The sequence below is a fragment of the Triticum aestivum genome, chromosome 5D (genome assembly GCF_018294505.1).
Source record: "Triticum aestivum cultivar Chinese Spring chromosome 5D, IWGSC CS RefSeq v2.1, whole genome shotgun sequence".
NCBI lineage: Eukaryota > Viridiplantae > Streptophyta > Magnoliopsida > Poales > Poaceae > Triticum > Triticum aestivum.
This window is the reverse complement of record NC_057808.1, coordinates 516,806,683-516,815,712: the sequence shown is the minus strand read 5'-3', so window position 1 is coordinate 516,815,712 and position 9,030 is coordinate 516,806,683. Positions and strand designations below refer to the sequence as shown.

The 9,030-nt window shown below is 42.8% G+C and overlaps 1 pseudogene; it reads left to right on the top strand.

Moving 5' to 3' along the window:
* The first annotated feature begins 495 nt into the window (after nucleotides 1-495).
* Nucleotides 496-4,791, top strand: LOC123123382 (putative receptor-like protein kinase At4g00960; annotated as a pseudogene).
* Nucleotides 4,792-9,030: the final 4,239 nt, after the last annotated feature.

Genomic DNA, 9,030 nt, shown 5'->3' with positions numbered 1-9,030 from the left:
AACGATGCACTAGTGTGCGAGGGTGAGGTGGGGTAGGCGAGCAGGGCTTGGGGTGTTCCAATTTGCCGAAGGGTCGCTCGCGAGCTAGCTAGCTATGCACGTGGTGTCAAGGGGGTTTATAGGACATGGCGACGTGTGCATGTCCTAAAGGGTTTATAGGGGTGTCAAATAGCCTTCTTAACTTCTTGTCGACATTTTTTTATGCCAAGTGCGCAACGGGTCATCTAGTGACTAGAACCCGATGAAAAATCCCTTGACCTATCGGTACTATTTGACCCCTTGGAATGAGTTTATTGAAGAGGTCTCCTCCCGCAGTTAAATAATGAAAAGGATACTTCCTGGTGGCGACACATGGATAATTTTTTGTTAGTTCCATGTATAAATCTCTATCTGGAAGCTCGGGGTGTCTCTATTGGCTCGCTCCATATTCAATTCATATTCTGACCGATATTCTCCGCATTGGCACTCTTGTTTGTTTCTTTCTTTTTATTAATTTTTTGTCAGAACTCTGCATCGGTACTCAAGATCCGTGTTTGATTTTGTTTAAAAATAGTACTATTGTTTAGGATATGGAATCCGCAACATCGGTGCGCATTTGCTTTGAATTCGTCCATGCGTGTTCCAGTGTGAATCCTCGCGGCACTCTCGCCAGCGCAGCCGCGTCCACAGTATTATCTATCATGTGGGGTTGGGATGCTGCTGGCACCACACACAGAGACGCATTCATCCAGAGGCAGCTCAAGCGTGTTCTCAAGGTGCCGTTGACTTGATAGGCCGATACCAAATCCCCTTCCCCTTCACTAGGCAGGTAAATCTGAAGCTCAATCGTCTTCACTAGGCAGCAGCATGGCCTGTCCAGGTGGTAATTCTCAGTTTCTTTTCACTGAATGGGTCCCAAATTGCAGATCGTGTTCTCGCTAGCTTCAATCTGAGAAGCTGCTGCTGCTGCTGGCGTCTGCGGATTATCACTAATTGGTCGAAGCTCTCTTGCAGCTAGACTGCGCTGTTAAGCGGCACGGCTCGGAGAGAGTCTGAGTCGCAGCAGTAAACGCAACAAGGGGAGCCAAAGTCAACGTTACTGCTTTCTTTTTGCATAATATACAGGTGAGTGATCTTAATTTGTTCGGTACTGTATATATCGATATCAATATTAATTAGCTACCCGGGTAATTGGGGATCTTGGTCTAGTAGGCTCATACTACATACAGTATATAATCAGTTTGCTCTTGTTTTCAGGTTAAATTGCTTACTGACTGCAAATGGAACGCAAAGCTAGTACTGCACGAAGTGACCTAGAGGAGATGTTAGCCGATGAAACCGCAGAGCCCAAGGCCCTGCCATTATCACTTTTACAGGACATTACAGGTGATTTCTCTGATGACCAACAGATTGGAAGCGGTGGATTTGCAGTCGTTTATAAGGTGTAGTACATTGCAATCCTAAGCATGCTTGATTTGGTAACTCGAAACGAAACCGATGATATGCTAACAGGGCCTACATGCTCCAAAAGCAGGGAATAATTGGCAATAGGGCGGTCGCCGTGAAGAGGCTGTCCAACGCTTTAATGGATGAAACAGAATTTCATCGAGAGGTCCAATGCCTGATGCGGGTCAAGCACAAAAATGTAGTAAGATTTTTAGGATATTGCGCTGACAGGCAAGGAAGTATGGAAGAATTTGACAAGAAACTTGTCATGGCAGATGTTCATGAAAGATTGCTTTGCTTCGAATATATACCTAAAGGCAGTCTTGATAAGTATATCATGGGTACGACCATGTGGCCTCTAACTTTTCTCTCTATTTTTCTCATTTACTACAAATTGCTTAATGTGTCATATAACATCTAGTTTCCAAAAGTCATGACATCAAATTGTAAACCCGGTTTCTCCTTTTCCCTTTATAGATGCAAGTCGTGAGTGGGGAACGTGCTATAAAATCATTAAAGGGATTTGTGAGGGTCTACAGTACCTTCATGAGAATCATATTGCTCATTTGGATCTGAAACCAGCCAATATACTGCTTGATGATAACATGGCACCAAAAATAACTGATTTTGGTCTGTCGAGATGCTTCGACGAAAATCAAAGTCGGGATATTACCAAAACTATTTTAGGGACAATGTAAGCTAGATGACTTCTCTTTAAATTAAACTCAGTGTTTCAGGCTATTTTGTTAAAACTGCACTCTCTTTCTGCATTACTTAGTCAAAACTTTATATTTTCTTATAGGGGATATTTGGCGCCAGAACATCGCGAAGGTGGTGTGATTGCACACAGCGCTGACTTGTACAGTCTTGGTGTGATCATCATTGAAATACTGACTGGGCAGAAGGGGTATCAAGCTACCGACGATGTAAGAACAACATATGTCATTGTTCGAAAGATAAAAGTTCAATTTCCTTTTAGCCTAAGAAGGGTTGACTTTTAAATAGTTGTCCAGCTCATACTTTGCAAATTTATGATGCAGACACAAATATACTCATGTATCTTATCATTTGCGAGAAGGATTCTACATTTTATTTCTACTTGTTTTGATCAAACATGAAAGTGCAATGTATATGGTGATAGATCTGACTTGAATCTATTGGGACACAATCTTCTTTTATAGAAATTTGTTGTTAGTTTGATGCTTAAATTATGTGGTCGGTAATTTTCATCTATAAAAATATGTTGCTGGTTCAATGTGTAGACCATAACACACCAATGTAATTTTGTAGGTAATTGAAAGTTGGAGTGATAGGTTGGAGGGATCCCAACGAGATACGCTATGCAAACAAATACGAGTATGCTACGAGACAGCTTTAGAGTGCAGAGACTTCGATCCAAAGAAAAGGCCAACTAGTGCACTAACTATAGTTGATAGACTTCATGAAATGGAAACTATCCAGGTATATCAACAATTTGCGAATTTATATATTGCTCCTTTTAATTCTGTGTCGCTACAGATAACACTTAGATTCTTGGGTTGGAATCATTTGATCTGCTAAATTACTAGCTTTGGTGCTTGATGATTAGTGGCATGAGTCCCATAACTCTAGGTTCTTTAGTCACATTGACTCACACATCCCTCTTTCGACACTATAACCTTCTTTTAACATACTATCTCTGGATCATAATGTTAGTTTTAGAAAAAAAAAATCAATCAAACATTTTTAAGTTCAACCATCAACATATTAATAATTAGTAATAAAGATAACACCAAGTTAATATAACTAAACCTATTATGAGATATATTTTCAAAAATAATTATTAATTTTATATAAAAGAAAAGAGTCCCTTCATTTGAAGATACAGTTGGGTTTTAGATATTCTTTTATAGCCTCCAATGTTTAACTTTGGCCATCACTTTACCTCTGCTATGAATATGCAACTTAAATAGTTGTATATCATTATATTATTCGCCACGAAAAATATAGTGATCGAAATCAGAAAAAATTGGCATCATGCTTTCTAGAAAGTCATGTAGTGTTGAACAGTGGATGTAATTTTAACGCAATTCAGTTTGAACAGTGTGCCAATATCATAAATTTATATAATTTGAATCAGTGAGCCCTACTTTTCTTAAATAAAAATAAAATAAATAAATCAAAGCTAATTTTAGAAATTTTATTGTAGGCTATATATGCATTTTGTATTCATTCAATGTTGAAGAGATCCTCCTTGCAATAATTACAAAAATATTGCATTGTCAAGTTTCAAATAAATTGTCGGAATTACTCATTTTAGGTATATATTGTTATTTTTCATCATTTCTTTTCGGATTTTGTTGTTACCCCTATTCAAAAAGAAAAAAATCTACCTTAAGTAAAATTAAAAATCGTAGTGATTTTTTTTACCCGCAAAAAAAAATGACGAGAAAATGCTAGAAACTCAACAAGGTAATCAGAGCGCAACCAGCCCGAGAATGATTTGGGCCGCAGTCACATAGCCCAACAGGCCGAGAGCGGTGGTCAGCAAGCATGTGTTGGGCTCATTTTCTCAAAAAAAAAATGTGATGGGCTCATGGGCAGTCAGAATAGTAACTGAATGAAAAACCGTCATTAGGATTAATACAAAGTGCATATATATTATGGAGTTGAATCCCCTCCAAAAAATAATGGAGTTGAAAATTTCATGTAGTATAAAAAATGTTCATTCATTTTTCAAAAATATTTATATTTATTTATTTAAACAAAAACATAGAAAAAATAAAACAAAAATACAAATAGAAAGCCAAAATCCCAAAAAAAAAATCAGAAACAAGGGTTGAAATAAACCTCACGCATCTCTAAATTTTATCTCTCTCTCTCTCTTGTGTTATACTCCTATATGCCATACAACATACAAACTTGAAATTTGCAGGTAAAAAACACATTCAAACTACGTGCTTTTTCATCATCGGTGAAGAAGCTCCGCAAGGGCGCCATTGGCATCTTGGAGGTGGACATCCTCAGCGCGCGAGGCCTGGTGAGCATGAAGGATAAAGAGGGGGGCCTCACCGACCCTTACTGCGTCGTCAAGTACGGCGAGAAGTGGGTGCGCACAGGCACGTTGTTCGCCACGGCGGTGCCGTAGTGGAACGAGCAGTACACCTGGAACGTGCTGGACCTCAACACCGCCGTCACCGTCGCTGTTTTCGACGACTGCCATCTCTCCTCCTCCCATGGCGGTGATGACCACCAGATGGGCAAGGTGCGCATCCGCCTCGCCACCCTCGAGACCAACCGCATGTACACCCAACACTACCCGCTCAGGGCATCTACAATGCAAGAGCGCTTATTTGAACGCTTAGGCAATAAAAAGAATTAATTAAAGAAGTGGCGTCGCTGTAGGAGTCCGTCTCCTCAACGCATGGGCGCCTGGTCGAGCGCTAATGCAATGGGTTTCTCGTAGAAGAAAAGGGGCAACGCTCGTTAAACAGCTCAGAGGAAAGAAAAAAAGAACGAAGCGCCCGATGGCAGCCCTGGCATCGACGCTAGCAATAATCCTGGGATCAACCAGGATTAGACCATAACGGCTAGGAAGTGAATCCTAGCGCCTGTCATTAGCGCCGGCGTTGTACATGCCCTCATGGTGCTCACCCGGACGGGGCTGAAGAAGACCGGCGAACTCCACCTTGCCGTCCGCTTCACCTGCAGGTCGTGGGCCAAAATGCTGGCCACGTACGGCAAACCGCTGCCTCCCACGATACACATACACCACACCGACCCAATCACGATGCCGCAGGTGGACCCCCTCTGGTTGCAGGCGGATGCGGTGCAGAGGGTGGTTACGCGGCTGGCCAGGGCGGAGCCACCACTGCGGAGGGAGGTGGTGGAGTACATGCTCGACGTAGACCCACAAATGTTCAGCCTGCGTCGTAGCCAGTCCAACTTCCAACGCATCGCCTCCCTCTACTCCGGCGCCACCGCCGTCGCCAAATGGTTCGACGACATTTGCGAGTGGAAGAACCCACTGTCGACGATTCTGGTCCACGTGCTGTTCCTGTACCTGGTGTGCTACCCGCAGCTGATCCTGCCGATGGTGCTCGTGCTCGTGGTCATGATCGGGGTGTGGAACTACCCGCGGCGGCCGCGGAATCCGCCGCATATAGACACGGTGCTGTCGTACGCAGATCAGGCGCAACCCGACGAGCTGGAAGAGGAGTTCGACACGTTCTCGACGTCCACGCCGGATGACATCGTGAAGCTGAGATACGACCGGCTGCGGAGCGTCGCCGGCAGGTTGCAAAGGGAGCTCGGCGACCTGGCTATGCACGCGGAGCGCGCGCAGTCGCTGCTTAGCTGGAGAGACCACAGGGTAACGCCCATCTTCATCATGCTCTCCCTGGTGGTCGCCGTCGTGCTGTACTGGACGCCGTTGAAGGTGGTGGTCATGGTGATGGGGCTGTATTTCCTCCTACCCTCGCGGTTCCGGCCCAGCAGGAGGAGGACCAGCATGGTCTTCAACTTGTACAGTCGTCTGCCCTCCAAGGATGACTCGATGCATGTACTATTTGTTCCTTTTCCTGTCTTTCTTTAATATATACGTATGATTTTTCCTATCTTCGCTTTGGTTGATTATTATTGTTTTCTTTTGTGTGAATTGGTTGATTATTATGTTATCTGCTTTATTTGTGTATGACTTTCCTTTTTTTTTGAAATTGTGTATGACTTTCCTGAGATCCATAAAAACATTACACTCCATTTTGATTTCTAGGTCTTTTTTTGTTTTGACTATTTATTATCTCTATGCAGGACTTTGATTACGTTATCACCAGGCGCTTTAGTGCTTATTTTGATGAAGAGCAATGCTACACGTACGAAAGCTAACGTGAAGATTTTACGTAAAAACTGACGTCGAGGTAATTAATTGGATCAGGATTAGCGGTTGGGCCCCACCCCCGTTAAAATCAGGGGGCGGAGGAGAGGATTTAGGGGTGGTTTACTAAACTTACGTAGCATCTTTCGTAAGTGTAGAATTATTGTTTGATGAAATAGGCTGGGACGCTGCCAATTCATTAGAAGATGGTGAACTTGTGTTGATCTTGCATTTTCATTCATTTCTGCGATAAGTAATTTCTGACGGAGGGAGCATGCTTGGTTCAATCAAGAGATCAAACCTGCATGCATGGGCATTCATACAAGAATAAATGCTCAATAAAAGCACGCTTATTTTGTGCTTTGATTTTTCTTTCGGTAATGATATATCACTAACGACTTAACAAGTACATTCAGGTGCCAAATCACACGTGGAAAGTATGTGGTATAAACAATACAAGTAAATAACAATGCAATAGCTGAAGTTAATCTCACAATTGTCAAATGACAGTTACAAATTCCAGAACCTGAAATCGCCTTGAAAATCACACCTTTTATTATACAGTTCTGCTAAATCTCAATCGACTGAGACTTGGTTATGTCTCGGTCACTGCTATATTCGTTCGATCTTGCGTGTAGATCCGTGAAAATTTTTCTTTTTGGCTTTTTCTTTCTTCTTCTTATATAATATGTCACTTGACTGAGACTTGGTTAAATCTCAATCGACTGAAAGCTAGCCACACCCTTTATTATATCAAGCTCTAGAAAGTGAAGGAAACTATACTTTTTGTCCAAGATTAATAAATATGACACCTAAACCAAGTTAAATTCTAGAGGTTGATGACAAAATGGGAAACAAAAAAGGATTACAAATTTGCAATAAATTGTTTTTTTAATATCACCTAAATCAAGAGAATTCAATAAATTGGTTGATAGGAAACAAAAGAGAATTGCAGAAGTTTGAACCCACCATTTTATTTATTTATTTATTTTCTTATTAGTTTTCCCTTTCTTAGGTTTTTTTATGAACTTGAAACACCCTCCCCCCCCCCCCCTCTGAAGGCAATTTTCCTGGGAGATGTACCTCCCCCTATAACCACCCCCACAGCCCGGCCCTTCCAGCCATACCCCCCTATTCCCATGCCCGTACAACCGTAGACCATGTACACGCCATGTTCTATCCTATACCTATAGGTCTACCGCATTTTACAAGTCTCTACTACTATCTACTACTCCCTGTATAAAAAAAATATAAATGGTGATCTAAACGCTCTTATACACCTTTACAGAGAGACTACTACTCTACTTGGTGATAGCCTTGCGAAGGCGAGCGTCTATAAATTCCTGCAATTGCTGCTAAACTAACGATGTGGGACTAAAAAAACTGCAGTGGGAACACCGTCGCCCACTTACCCGGACTGGTCGCCGGCCGGCGCCTCCCGCTACTCCACCGCCCGTATGCGCCCCCGCGGATCCGTCTATGCGCATGTGGCCTCCATCTTCCTCCCCTTCCTCCTCCCCGGTCGTCGGCAATGCTCGCCGCCAATCTCATCTACCTCCTTACAATGGCAAGAAACAGAGACACCGTGGACTAGATCGAGGAATCACCTGGATTAGTTCGAGGAGTCGCCGCTTAGAGGGAGAGACGTAGGGAGGGCGGCAACGACGGAGGATTCCGGTGGAGTGCCTCCCGTGCGGGCATGGACTCTATCAGGGCCGTCTCCAGAAATTTGGGGGCCCGGTGCGAAAAGCAAAATGGGACCCTAATTTTCTTTAAAAAAAAAACTTATAGTATAACTCAAGCAGAATCTCACTTGATTATATAACCTAAATGTATGTTATTTCTTACAATATTTAGGAGTATACCAAATACCAATGCAAAAGACAAATGGTATAAGTAAAACAATAAGCTAACCTCGTGTTATCAAAATGTGGCATCCTTTTTGCCTTCTTTCGTCTTGTGTTCTTTGAAATGACTTCTTTAATTATATCTTCTTAATTAATCTTCTCCAAGGCATCATTTTCAAGGGCTATTGTCGCCAATCCATCGAATCTTTCATGTGTCATAGTAGAATGCACATAGAATACCAAGAATGCATGAGTGTTTCTATTTATGAACCAAAACAAAAATAATATCAATGCATTGGAACTCCATGACTTATAGGCTTGCCAGGAATTCAAGATAGTACACCGCAAAAATAAAAAGAATTCAAGATAGTAGTAGAACAGAAGAAGATAAAACCTTGAATTATAGGCTTGTTTTTTCCTTCTCGAATACTAAATTATAGGCTTGTCAGTTCTAAAAAAAACTAAATTATAGGCTTGTCAAAAACTCAGAGATAGATGAATTAATGGGGTAGCCGATCCCTTGCCGCAGGGGCACCGATTACTCCTTCAACCTGCTAGCCTTCTCCCTTCTGTTCGTCTGCGGGTGCGAGGGTGTCGTCGGGACCGGCGCCTCCAATTCCTGTGCCGTTGTGATGCCGCCGTGCTGCGTGCCGCCTGACAGCCCTATGACCTAGCCGATCTGACTGCCAAAGTGAAAGATCCCAAGCCGCCCAGGATACGTATACACATACGTGCGCTTCCGTTTGTCTTTCGATCGACCGACTTCCGGATGATGGACTAGCGATTAGCGGGAGCTGACCAGCCCCAAGAGGCCCAAACTGTGAGCTTCAGCGACCAGGCAGACGTAGGCCCAAAACTAAAAGGTGCACGTTTCAGACTAGTACATAAATTTGGACCCAAATTGGG